The following is a 14,011-nucleotide window of genomic DNA, read 5'->3' on the forward strand; positions in this document are numbered from 1 at the left end:
AAATTTTGATGGATGTTCTTAATTGGTTCAGAGGTTAGCAATAGGTCGATATGATTTTCTTATTAATTTTCGCATGAATGGAAAGGACCTAAACTAAGACCAGTAACTATAATATAATTTAAATATGTTCATGATATGATAGTATTACTAGTTTTCTTGCACACTTTGAGTGTGCGAGATTGACTGTTTCAAGCAAAGTGCTGTAACTATAACACGTAATGGTGGCTCATTTTTCTTGCTTCATAACTAAAATGAAAACCAGAGGTTTGACACGTAGTGGTGCATGCATGTAGTAAACAAAAAATGCTATAACATTATAATACTGATAAAATTAGGGAGATTTTTGGAACTCATTAGCAGAAATTTATGAAGTCTTTCCTATAGAAGGAAAGAAAAGCATTTAAAAGTTATCAATTATGTTAAGACTTTGATGATGGGATAACTGTGGTGGTAAAAAGATATGGTAGGTGGATTTTTAATGACCATTTTTTCTTAGTCTTTCATATACAAAGAAACATGAAGTTCTGAACTATAAATTTAGGAGATAAAAGGATGGAAGAAAGTGAAGGTGATTGGTTTACTTTAGAGAAAACCAGCAACTAAAATTGCAAGTGCTTTTGTGATTTATTAAAACAGAATGTTGTAGTGTTTGAATTAAGGATCCCAGAACCAGAAGTTTTATTTCCAATTTTTTGTTATGCGAATTAATTCATAATTTTGTTATGCGAAGAAAATAATATACCTTGAATGCATTTAGAATGAGGCTGAAAATTCACTTGCCACTTGTCTCTCATAACTTGTCTGAGGTGGCTGAGTGGATTTTTGGAGCCCTGAATATGTGTGTTCATTTCCTTACTTGTTTTCATGTCTCTTTATGATAACGAATATTGTCACTATATAAGATTGTCAAAACTAGAGAAGTTTCTTAAAGCAGTTTTGAATAAAGGACTAATTTAATAACACACACTGCCACTCAGTTGCATATGTTCTCCACCTCAGTGCTGTTAAAGTGAAACCCCTCTTGTAATTGTATATGTAAATTATTGTTTACTGTTCAGTTTATAATATTGGTATTTCCATTGTTTTTCATGAAATGCCATGTCCATGACATAGTTGTTTTAAAGAATTCTCTTGAGAAGTTGTAATACTTTGTAAAAAAAAATTGTCACAAAAGTTATACATTTGATTATGGCTAATTTTCATTCTTTTTTACAATATCTATCATGTCTATGACAAAGTTGTTTTTTAAGGAATTACTGATTACTGCTACTTTAAAAAAAAAAAAAATCTACTTCATCAAAAGTTATGTATGTTAAGTGCTGATCCATTTTAGGCTTATGTTTTGACATAATTTTGTTTTGACCAATTGGTCCAACAAGTGTGCTCTGATTGAAACTAAAACTGAAATATTTAAATATCTCTTAATGTTACCTTCATGTTCTACACTTACGAGGATAATCTGAAAAGTTCTTGGCCTGGACCATAGATGACAACAATATCGGCAAGATTTTTTTTTTTTTTTTCCCTAAGTTGGTACATTTCTCATAAGCATCCATGTGAAATTGCAAGTCATTTTATCAAGTAGTTTGTTTTATACAGCTGTCTGAAGCAAAAAGTGTTGTCTGTATCCCTTGAAATGGATAAAATTGAGTATCGTGTGGTTATAAAATTCTTTGTAAAAGAAGGTTTAACGCCAAAAGAAATTCATTCGAAGTTCATAAAAGTTTATTGGCACTCTTCTCCTTCGTTTTCGACAATTAAGAAATGGACTGCCGAGTTTAAACGTGGCCGTAGCAACCTTGAAGATGATCCACATGAAGGACATCCAAAAAGTGTAACACCAACAGAATCATTGATCAAGTGCACAATATGGTATCAGATGACTGGCGAGTCAAAGTGCGTGAAATTGCTGAGACTGTAGGATATATTTTGCATGAAGAATTGCAAATGAAAAAGCTTTGCATAAGATGGGTGCCACTCTTGTTCACAGCAGATTAAAAATGCACTTGTATGAAAATCTCTGAATAGTGCTTGGAGCATTTTAACAAGAATAAAACTGATTTTGTGCATCGATTTATTACTATGGATGAGACTTGGATTCACCATTACACACCAGAATCCAAACAGCAGTCAAAACAGTGGACGGAAGCCGGTTGTTCAGTGCCAAAGAAGACAAAGTCGGTTTCATCAGCAGGAAAGGTCATGGCATTGATGTTTTGGGATGCTAAAGGATTTTGTTTATTAATTATCTTGAAAAGGGTAAAATAATAACCGGGGAATACTATTCCGATCTTTTAACCAGACTAGACGAAAAAATTCGTGAGAAAAGATCCGGTTTGCAGAAGGAAAAAATCATCTTTCATCAGGACAATGCACCTGCCCACAAAGGTGTTTTGGCAATGGGAAAATTAAGGGATCTGCACTATGAATTGTTGGAACATCATCCACCCTATTCCCGAGATTTGGCTCCCTCTGACTTCTATCTTTTTCCAAAACTAAAACTCGTCCTCACTGGTCAGCATTTTTTTCGAATCAAGAGATGATTGCAGCTGTAGATCTCGCTGAGAACCCCTACAGGGATGGGATAATTGCACTGGTGCATGGCTGGAATAAATGTATTAGTCTTGAGGGAGATATGTTGAGAAATAAAAATAATTTTGAAATTATAAATTCCTTTTTTTCATTGCTAGGCCAAGAACTTTTCAGACCACCCTTGTAATGTATCAATCTCATTGACTACCCACCATGAATTTGATATTTAGAATCAGTTGGGTAGGAATTTTCCAATCTAAACTTAATTAGATTTATCTGAAACCAAGTTACACATTATTCTCAAGTCAGTTTGTTTTGTGGATGGAAAAATCTTATCAGATTCAAAATACCAAATTCATTATATTTGATCTAGCTAGTATAGAATTATTAATATTGGTATATGACCTTATTTTGTCAAATTTTGTTCATTAAATGTGTAGACTGAAACCAGATTTTAATAAAATTGGTCTACTGGAGTGCCATAGTAAATAACTTGTGTGTGGATGATCATAAGTCTTATTTGGTGCTTATGCATTTTGAAAAATGCACTTAAAAATCATCCAACATATCAGATTTGGATTTGCTATTGGATAGGGTTTACAAAAAAGGAATAAACATCGCTTAAACTACCTTGGCCATCTTTTTTATTTTTCAAGTCATTTAAGGATATATCTTTGGAGTCCTCCTTGCTAAACAAAATGAATTTTAAAAAAACTATATCATTTATGCTGGACTTAGAGAAAAATTAGTTTAAAATGCCATCAAACAATCATAGTTTGTGCTTGCCAATAGCTACAGGAATTGAACCTCTCAATTCATATATCTTGTTTTGTCTGATTCCTGTTTTTCATAGTGTGATGTATATGTCCAAATTTCAATATTCAAAATTTATGGTTTCACATTTTGAAGAGGATTTTTTTGGAAAGTGCTATTATTAATACTTTTTAACAAGAGTGTTTGCTGAATATGTGTTAAAATGATCAAAATTTTGAAGCTTTGGAAGTACTTTCTCTCCTCCAAACTATGTAAAATTGCATTTCATTTTTTTTTTTAATTTTGTTTTTTTCTGATATAAACAAACACGAGTAGTATTAATATCTGAATTTATTTCTGAAATATCTGAAAGTACAGATACTTCTTAAAGAAAGAGGTTACAAAAATGCTTTATTCAAAATTATCTTGGTGATTATAAATATTAAAGTTGAAAATATTCAATACACTGTGGGAAAATATATGTTATATTGTAAAATATTGGTCTTCCAGAAAAAGTTCTCAACACTGAGAAATAGCAGCCAGTCAGCATATATACTTATGATATACTTTTTGATAATGGTAAGGTAATTTAATTGCAAAATGTCCTTGAACTATCGCTAAAAAGCACATTCTCTATGTTGACTCTGAGTATTTTAATGTATGATATGTTATGATTTTAATGATATTTCCTGGGTCTAGCTTCCATTGATGAGATCTCAGTGAAGGTCAAAACTGGTCTGAGTAGTGATCCCTCCCATAATTTTGCATTATGAAAGAGTAATGCAATTTATGGATGGAAAACAGCCTCTATATATAAATAGACTAGTAGTGAAGTTTCTTCATGTGCAAACTTTGCTTACTTATACTTGGTTAAAGGGATACCCGCTCAACTGGTCTTGACATGTATGCATATCAATTACCGTGGTGGTTGCAACATGCATATTAAAATTGCAATACTGTTGATATGACATTGAAATATGTTGGATACAAAGTGCATGAGAGTGGTATATTTCATCTGTATTGATGTAGATGTGGTTAAAACAGTTTCTTGTCAAGTACGATGCACTTTGTACCAAGTGAAAACTTGGTTACAAATGATAAAGGCCAACAATAGAAACTCACCTCCTGTCCAAATGCAAACCATTCCTTCTGGTCCCTAGCTAAAGCTATCAGCTGTATCTTCTGCTTATGTACTATCACCTCATATCCAGATGTCACTACTGTTACATCACTTAAAAACAAAGCTGACCTCTTAGTTATTACATTTCCTCCAACTCCAGCATAAATGATCAAGGCAAATTGCCTCCTACCATGCTAGAATATGAGTACCATGTACCTTCTGTGATTTTTTGGCAAAAATACATCAGAAGAATAGTAAATAACTTGGACACTAAAATGTCTTCTGGCCCTGATGGAATCTTTCCAGTTGTACTCAAACATTGTACTCCAGAACTGACGTCTGCACTATATCATCCCTACACTTTTCTATACTTCTTCACCCATAATCCATGTAGATTGTTTGGACACTATAAAGGTGACAGACTTAACATTCTCTCTCTCTCCAGATGTTTCTGTCTTGGGATCTCTTGGGATCTCCTTAACAAGGCAGAAATTAAGAATTATTCCATTTTCTAATATCTATAAAGGTGATTTTAGAGGTCATCTCCAATATTTTTTCACCAGAAGTCAAGCCCTCTAATTCTATTTTAGGTAAACTATCTGATCTATCAAATGGCCCAGCCACCAGAGTATGTTTTCAACATATTTTAGTAATGATGTTTTCTTGTGTTCTGGCAGTGGAGCAGATATTCCTTCTAACCTCATCATTTGTTGTGTGTGCCATATATGCTATCTTCAAAAATTTTTTGTAACATTTCATCTTGAAGGTCAATAGTCTTTTCTCAGCTTCCTTTAGCAGTGCCCAGCCCTCACACATCCATATAATACACACTTAAGAGTATCAATGAAGTCTTGTAGTTTGCTCTGTTTTATTAAACTTCCAATGTTGGCAGTAACCTCTGAACAGCAACAGTTGCTTTAACAATGCATACTTCAATATCATGTTTAAACTGGTTGTCTCTGTGTTGTATACTACCCAAGTAGGTGAATTTTTCTATTCCCAATTTTTCATCATTAACTGAAATTATCATAGGCTTATTGCCTGCAGACATCATTTTTGACTTGTGAATGCTGATCTTTAATTCACAATCACTAACTGCCTTACAAACTGTTAATTCTTGAGAATTTTTCATTCTCTTCTGTTAGATCTGTCATAGAAAAATCTGACATTGTTGATTTTTTTTCTGCCAACTGTAATTCCAATCACACTTAATGCTTTTTCAAGGCTAAGTTTATTATATATTCCAAATAGGTTAAAAAGCATCAGCAAAAATATACAGCCTTGACACACTCCTCTTTCCATTTTGAAAGGCTTGCTATCATTGGCATTGATTTTTGTTAACTTTACTGAGGAATTGAAAGGTAAGGAGTTTTAATTAGGCATACTATTTTATTATCTATTCCATACTGGTTCAGTATTCTCCATAGTGCCTCATACCATAATCAAAGGACTTCTGTATATATCTATAAAACTGTGATGTAGTATTTTATTGTCCAGTATATTATTCTCCGTCCGTGCGGTTAGCCTAGTGACTGTGCACTTTGCAACCATATGCCTGGGGAAGGAGTGTCTTAGGTTCGATTCCCGTTGGTGACGTGAGGAGCTGAAGGATCTTCCTCAGCCATAGCCAAGTTAGCTGGTCTTGGGTGTGAACAGTAAAGTTTTTTCCCCAGTTTATCCTGGTGTTTTTCATCTTGCAAGGCAGACAAACTGGCCTTGAGAACTCAACACTGCGGACATAGGATACACCAGGGCGTAGGGCTGACCACCTTATCCTGTGAATGGTTTGAGGTCCGATGATTAATAAACCCTCGACACCACAAAGTAAAAGAGGGAAAAGGAAGATGAGATATTTTTCTCCAGTAAGATGCATTGTAAGTGAATGATATATTGTATCTTGTTTTTACAGAATCCTGCTTGGCTCTCTGAAATTATACTTTCTATTTTCCTCTCAATCCTGAAGAATACAATTATTAGGAAAATTTTGCTTGGATGACTGTTTAAACCAGGGGTTGGGAACCTTTTTGAACCAAAGAGCCATTCCACCAAAAAAATTAATTAAAACAAAATTTTGGGAGCTACAACTTCAATTCGATTTTTCCTGGTGACTCAAAGTTGCAGTTTGTTCAAACTTAGGTAAATTTGTTTTTAATTCAGTACTTTCAGATATCAAATACCACTTTTATGTTTGCATATAAATTTTTTATATGTTCAATAAATAAAACAACATTAAGTTTTTAATCACAAAACATGTTTAAGTAAGTATAATATTGCAAAAAAAATCAGAATTTGTATTGCAAAAAGAATTAGTCTGAACAAAAATACAATATTGTGTATTTTTAATAGCTATTTGATTGTTTTAATTTAAAATTCAGTAATACGACTTTTGATTTTGCATCTTCTCAGCCAATTTACTTAAATCTGGATTGTATGTCGTGCACTTTAATAATTATTCGGCTTTCAAACTCTCATCAGTCAGTTTGTTCCTATACTTATTTTTAATGTAATTCATTGAAGAGAAAAATTGTTCGCAATTGTACATTGAACCGAAAAGAGTTAAAACCCCAAATGCAAGTTGCCTGGTATTTGAATTTGTTGGGAAATAATTCCAACATTTAAATATAATTTCCTGTGGTGTTTCTTCCATAGTTTCCTCATTTTCTTCAATTTGTGCTACTATTTCCTGAAGTTTTTGTACCCAGATACTTTTATTCTGAATTTCCAGAAGCTCCATTTGTAGTTCTGCAATTGATATTCTGGGAAAAGCTTCAATATCTATTAATTTTAAATTGCAATTTAACGGATGTAATATAAATTTTATCAACTCCTGATGTTTTTTAAAATCCCGAAATCTGCTTGTAAATGAATCTAAAATTACAGTAATCATTTCAGCAAATATTTTGCAATCAACATTTTCTTGATTTAAATTCAATCTGTAATTTTTTAGATTTTCAAAATATATAAATTTTTCTTCAGTAACATCTTCGAAAAACACTCTTAGTTTCTGTTCAAAGGTAAGGACTTCCTCTAGTAATTGTAAGGCTGTGTTTCCCTTGCAACTTCAAATTTAGCTTATTAAAATGTTCTGTCATATCGAGCAAAAAATAAATTTTGTATCCATTCGGGATTACTGAGAAGTTCCACATGATTTATGTTATAATTTTTAGTGGGTTAAGAAAACTGTTAACTGAAAAAAAACATTTTAATGCTTTTCCCCTTGATAATCATCGTACAGATGTAAATGTCACTAAATCTTTGTTGACTACCTAGTTCCTCTAAAAAAAATGTGTGAAAAAGTCTGTGATTCAACACCTGAAATCGGATGAAATTGATCATTGGCACAACAACTTCCATCACTCTTTTTAGTTGTAATAATCTCAAAAAATTTGCAACTAAAGCTTCTTGATGCAAAATGCAGTGAAATGAAATAACTGCACGTGGAATATGAGTGGAGAATAATTTAGCAAACCCCTTATTTTTTGCAATCATAGAAGGCTTGCCATCGGACGCAATGCATACTATATTATTAATATTAATATTTTTATTCTGTAAACTTGTTAGAAGGTTGAAATTGAGTTATATTCTTTTGGTTTATTAGTCGACCATAAATATTAAAAGATCTACACAATTGTCAACAAGTTTCACCAGCTATTCTGTCTTGCTTCTTGAGGACAATAAAGTCGGTACAATAACGTTTACTAGTAAAAAAGAATGGAGTAGCACAGTCAAATCGAGTAAAATTACAACTGTCGTGTAACATCATATGCATGGAGCGTGACGTCTCAGTCATTGTTCATTGAGTGTGTTATATAGTTTTTTGCAAAATGAAATTCTGGTAAGCTAAGTGAATTTGTTAGGCTTTTCCAGATGTCTTTTAGTATCATACCTTGATTTCTGTTTAGATTATCTCCTGTCCGGAATACAACTGCAGCTTCTTTGCATTTCTACATCTAAAATCTTCTATATAAGGCATGGAGCTATTATCCAAAATCAATGAGTGGTGAGAAATCGAGAAATGATGGGCTAATCCTGAAGTGTCTGTTCTGTTGTTGTGAACATCTCCTATATGTTCTTTTTTTTTTTTCGAATTTCTAGGCTTCTTTGGCCTATATAATTTAACGCACAGGAACATGGGATGTTATATACACCTGCGTATTTGTAAAAGGCATTACTGTCCTTAGGAGATCTTAAGATGTGTCGTATAGTTTTCACAGGTTTAAGAACAACTCTGACATTGAAAGACCTCATGAGTTTGGATGTTTTTGTTGAAACTGAGCTGGCATAACAATGAACAATTCAAATTGTGTGACAGGAGGTAGTTGCTGTGGATTGTTCCTATGAAGAATCTTTTGGATTATATTTTGTGGATAACCGTTGTTTACCAGTGTTTGATATATGAGAGTGAGTTCATCAAGGAGATCTTTTTCTTCTGAGATGATGTTGGTTGCTCTATTTTTTAGCATATGTATAATGCTGAGTTTTTGTGCATAATGGTGAGCTGATTTAAAATGTAGGTAACGACTAGTGTCAGTAGGTTTTCAATATATTGAGCTTGATTTGTCCATTTTCTTGTTTCTTTATTAGTGTATCTAGAAAAGGTAATTGATTTGTTCTTTTCCAAGTCTAGCATAAACTTTAACCCGAAGTAAATCCAAAGCTGTTGATTTGGGGGAGATACGTAGATGATATATTCATTATTTGGAAAGACACAGAAAACACCTTATTTGAGTTCCTTACAAAAATAAATTCCTTCCACCAGAAAATAAAGTTTATGTTAGAGCTGGAAAAGAACAATCAATTACCTTTTCTAGATACACTAATAAAGAAACAAGAGAATGGACAAATCAAGCTCACAATATATCAAAAACGCAGACACTGGACGTTACCTACATTTCAAATCAGCTCACCATTATGCACAAAAACTCAGTATTATGCATATGCTAAAAGAGCAACCAACATCATCTCAGAAGAAAAAGGATTTTGATGAACTCACTCTCATATCTCAAACACTGGTAAACAATGGTTATCCACAAAATATAATCCAAAAGATTCTTCATAGGAACAATCCACAGCAACTACCTCCTGTCATACAATTTGCATCGTCCATTGCCATCCCTTATGCCATCTCAGTTTCAACAAAAATATCCAAACTCATGAGGTCTTTCAACGTCAGAGTTGTTCTTAAACCTGTGAAAACTATACGACACATCTTAAGATCTCCTAAGGACAGTAATGCCTTTTTACAAATACGCAGGTGTATATAACATCCCATGTTCCTGTGCGTTAAATTATATAGGCCAAAAGAAGCCTAGAAATTCGAAAAAAAAAAAGAACATATAGGAGATGTTCACAACAACAGAACAGACACTTCAGGATTAGCCCATCATTTCTCGATTTCGCACCACTCCATTGATTTTGGATAACAGCTCCATGCCTTATATAGAAGAAGATTTTAGATGTAGAAACTTCAAAGAAGCTGCAGTTGTACTCCGGACAGGAGATAATCTAAACAGAAATCAAGGTATGATACTAAAAGACATCTGGAAAAGCCTAACAAATTCACTTAGCTTACCAGAATTTCATTTTGCAAAAAACTATACAACACGCTCCATGCGTATGATGTTACGCGACAGTTGTAATTTTACTCGATTTGACTGTGCTACTACATTCTTTTTTACTAGTAAACGTTATTGTACAGACTTTCTTGTCCTCAAGAAGCCAGACAGAATAGCTGGTGAAACTTGTTGACAATTGTGTAGATCTTTTAATATTTATGGTCGACTAATAAACCAAAAGAATGTACCATATATACCGGTGTATAAATCAATATTGGAATTTTTTGATTTTTTTGAGTTTTTATAGTATACTCGTCATATGAGTCGACTCAAAAAATTTCTTTAAAAATAAAAATTAACAGTTTTTGAGTAAAATTTTTATACAGGTGTCAACCACTAGGATCATAACTGCCTTGTTAGTCCTTACATTCTTTGTGTTAGCAAAAGATATAAAATACCTAATTGACAAAAGAAATTTTATTTCGTATTGACCAATAGTGAACTAAAGTGCAATGGCTCCTTTTAAAAGAATGAAATGTGATGCGAGTTTCAAGTGCAAAGGGATTAAATTTGCAAAAGAAAATACTGTGTTGTTGCATGTCAGTTCGGAGTAAACGAAAAACTAGTTTGTGATTGGAGAAAAAAATGAAACTTTAATAATGAAAATGCCAAAAAATAAGTGCGCATTACAGAAAGGTATTTCTAAGTGGCCTATTCTGGAAAATAATGTTGCAGATTGGGTTCGAGAAAATCGCCAAAATGGACTCATTATAACGAGAAATAATATTCGTTTATTTGCTTTGAAGTGGGTCAAGGCAAATAAAAAGAACAGCAAAAACTTCAAAGCTACAGTGAGTTGGTGTAGCCGGTTTATGGAAAGGAAAAATGATGTAGTGCTTCGACTAAAAGCAAAAATCGCACAGAAGCTACCAAAGGATTTTGGATGATAAGTTATTAAGTTTTCAAAGATTTATAATTGCTAAAAAGAAAGCAAAAAAATTATTTGTCTCAAATCGGAAATATGGATGAAATTCCAGTTATGTTTGACATGATCGGGAATAGAACAGTAGAATTGAAAGGAAGTAAAACTATTTCTTTAAAAACAACTGGACATGAAAAATTAATTTTTTTTTAACTGTATAATAGAACACAGAAACTAAGTAAATAATTAATTTATTAACTTGATGCTGATATTTCGCTGGTGTTATAACCAGCATCTTCAGAGCACAAAAACACTGTTTGTCACAATACGCGAGACTAAAACAACATGGTGTACTTAAACAAAATTGTAGCAGCAACACAAAGACTAGAGTCCTGATTTTGGCGCCCTCTATCTGAAAAAAAAAAAAAAAAAGCTATCATATATTACTAGAGTCCTAGAAAAGTGCTAGTTTTTTCTTAATATGACTGTCTCCCAGATCTTCGGCAAGTTAATACAGCCATATTTGTTGAGATTTGGAGTGTGTTTTAGGGCTTCTGTCGCCTCTAAGTACAATCTCTCAGATTTATACGGGTTTCTGTGTAGTACTACTTTTGTGTTTTTCCAGTTGATCCTGTGTGCAGGGGTATCCAGAGCATGGTCTGCTAGGCCCAACTTCCCATAATGATAATTCCGGATGTATCTTTTCTGTTCGCTGATGCGGATGTTCACAGTTCTTCCTGTTTGACCGTAGTAGGCTTGATTGCATGAGCAGGGTACTTGGTAGACTCCTGGATGTGATAAAGGAGGAATGCTGTCCTTGGGTGAGCGGATGAGGGTGGCTAATTTGCTACATGGTCTGAATGTAGTGCGTAGTTTATGTTTATTGAGAATTCTTGAGATCTTTTCGGATGTGCCTTTAATGTAAGGGATGGTGACTGTTTTGTTGTAGTTCTCTGTGGTGGATGGTGGGAGGGGTTTCTTAGGAGTGTTTAGTATTTTGTTTATTTTATGTGGATTGTAGCCATTGGCCAAGAAGGTGTGGCATAAGTGAGTCAGTTCACCAGTAAGAGCCTTGTCATTGGAACAGATTGCTCTCGCTCTATGGGTTAGCGTTTTTAATATGCCATATTGTTGAGAAGGATGATGGTGTGATTGTTTGTGTAAGTATCTGCCTGTATGTGTGGATTTTCTAAAAACTGAAAATGATAAGGAACCATCTGGGAGACGTGTGATGAGTGTATCCAGGAAGGGCAGACAGTTGTTGGTTTCCAGTTCCATAGTAAAATGGATTTTTGGATGTTGGCTATTTAAACGTGCTAAGAATGTTTTCAATGTCTCAGGGCCATGTGGCCAAATAGCAAGCACATCATCAACATAGCGTAGCCAAAGTGTTGGTTTGAGAGTAGCTGTATTGATTGCTTGTTTTTCCAGGTGTTCTATGTAAAAGTTGGCAAGGGGGGGGGGAAGGGGGGAGCCCATGGCTGTCCCATCAATTTGTTTGTATATTTTCCCTTTCCATGTGAAATATCCTGCATGTATTGTGAATTTGAATAGTTCAAATATATCAGGGGGGAAGCGTGACTTCAGTAGATTGAGGGTTTCTATTAGTGGTACATTTGTGAATAGTGAAGTGATGTCAAAGCTTACTATTAAGTCTGAGCTTTTTAGGGTAAGGTGTTGTAAGATGCTTTTTAGGTGTGCTGAATTTTTGACAAAGGAGGGAGAATTGTTTGTGAGAGTGGCTAGTAGCTTAGCTAAATGTCTAGCCAGTTTGTATGCGTGACTATTTATACTGTCCACAATTGGGCGTAGGGGTGTGCCTTGTTTGTGAATTTTTGGTGCTCCATAGATCCTTGGTGTTTTAACATGGAAGGGTTTGAGTTTGTTAACTGTGTCTTTGGGCCAGGAAGTGACTTTTTTCAATAATTTTCGTGCCTTATTCTTTTGTGTGTTGGTGGGATTGCGATCTATAATTTTGTATGTTGACTGATCTTGTAATAGTGTGTGCATTTTGTTTTCATATTCAGTTGTGTCCATCACCACAGTTGCATTTCCTTTGTCTGCTTTTGTTATGGTAATCTGGCTGTTGTGTAGCTCTTTTATAGCAATGAATTCCTTATGTGGGATATTATTTTTGGGAGGCTTGGACTTGATTAGGATGTTGGCCACATCTAAATGTATGTTGTTAGCTATTGTTGGAGGCAGGTCGTATATTCCTTGTTCGATGGACGCCATTATTTCGGCTTTTGGAACTTGCTTGGGGGTTATGGCAAAGTTGTGCCCTCGACTTAAAGCAGTCGTGGCTTCTTTGCTTAAGGTGAGTGACGATAGATTCACGACGACGACGACGAGGTCTTGTTGTAATTGCGGTCGTTGTATGGTGTTCCGTTGTTGGAGATTTTCGAACTTATTTTGGTGCCGGTTTTTGACTCTGTCGAATTCTTTTTTTGCCGTTGCATCGGTGATATTCTCTAAGATCTGCCAAAGTTCCGTATTTAGAATAATATGCAGTGATTCTCGTAATGCGCTGATGGTTGCATTTGCTTTTGTTAATTCCAGGCGAGTGGTGCTAATCTGTTCACGTAACAGCGCTACACTCGCTCGTTTATAGATGCGTTGGGCTTTGGCCGAGTGGAACTTGTTTTTGATTTTAAAACAGTTCGGTATTAATTTGGTGTCTCGGCACCTCTTTAAGAAGGCTAACCTGTTTAGTTGCCGCGCCAATTTCGACTTCCACTTACCATATTGTCGTGTCTTGCGTACGATATCGTCTCCGTGAAGAATCCTTAAACGTGTGGACAGGCTTATGTGTTCGTCGAACATGTTGTTTATTATTTTAACGGTATAATAGAACACAGAAACTAAGTAAATAATTAATTTATTAACTTGATGCTGATATTTCGCTGGTGTTATAACCAGCATCTTCAGAGCACAAAAACACTGTTTGTCACAATACGCGAGACTAAAACAACATGGTGTACTTAAACAAAATTGTAGCAGCAACACAAAGAATAGAGTCCTGATTTTGGCGCCCTCTATCTGGGAAAGAAAAAAAAAGTGACAAACAGTGTTTTTGTGCTCTGAAGATGCTGGTTATAACACCAGCGAAATATCAGCATCAAGTTAATA

At 34.4% G+C, this 14,011-nt stretch overlaps 1 protein-coding gene across 6 annotated transcripts in view; it reads left to right on the forward strand.

Annotated features, from left to right (window-relative positions):
* The window catches only part of LOC150094789 (uncharacterized), a 151,302-nt gene that overhangs the window by 36,310 nt on the left and 100,981 nt on the right, over positions 1-14,011 (forward strand). For 2 of the 6 annotated variants that reach the window (XM_090411537.1, XM_090411540.1), the window contains exon 2: positions 6,315-6,541. The exons of the other annotated variants lie outside the window; for them this stretch is intronic. The gene's annotated coding sequence lies outside the window, so the exon portion shown is untranslated. The remainder of the gene's footprint in view (positions 1-6,314; positions 6,542-14,011) is intronic. 6 annotated transcript variants of the gene reach the window in all.

The sequence above is a fragment of the Typopeltis vanoorti genome, chromosome 21 (genome assembly GCF_054136105.1).
Source record: "Typopeltis vanoorti isolate ZY-2024b chromosome 21, IOZ_Tvanoo_1.0, whole genome shotgun sequence".
Classification (NCBI taxonomy): Eukaryota; Metazoa; Arthropoda; class Arachnida; order Uropygi; family Thelyphonidae; genus Typopeltis; species Typopeltis vanoorti.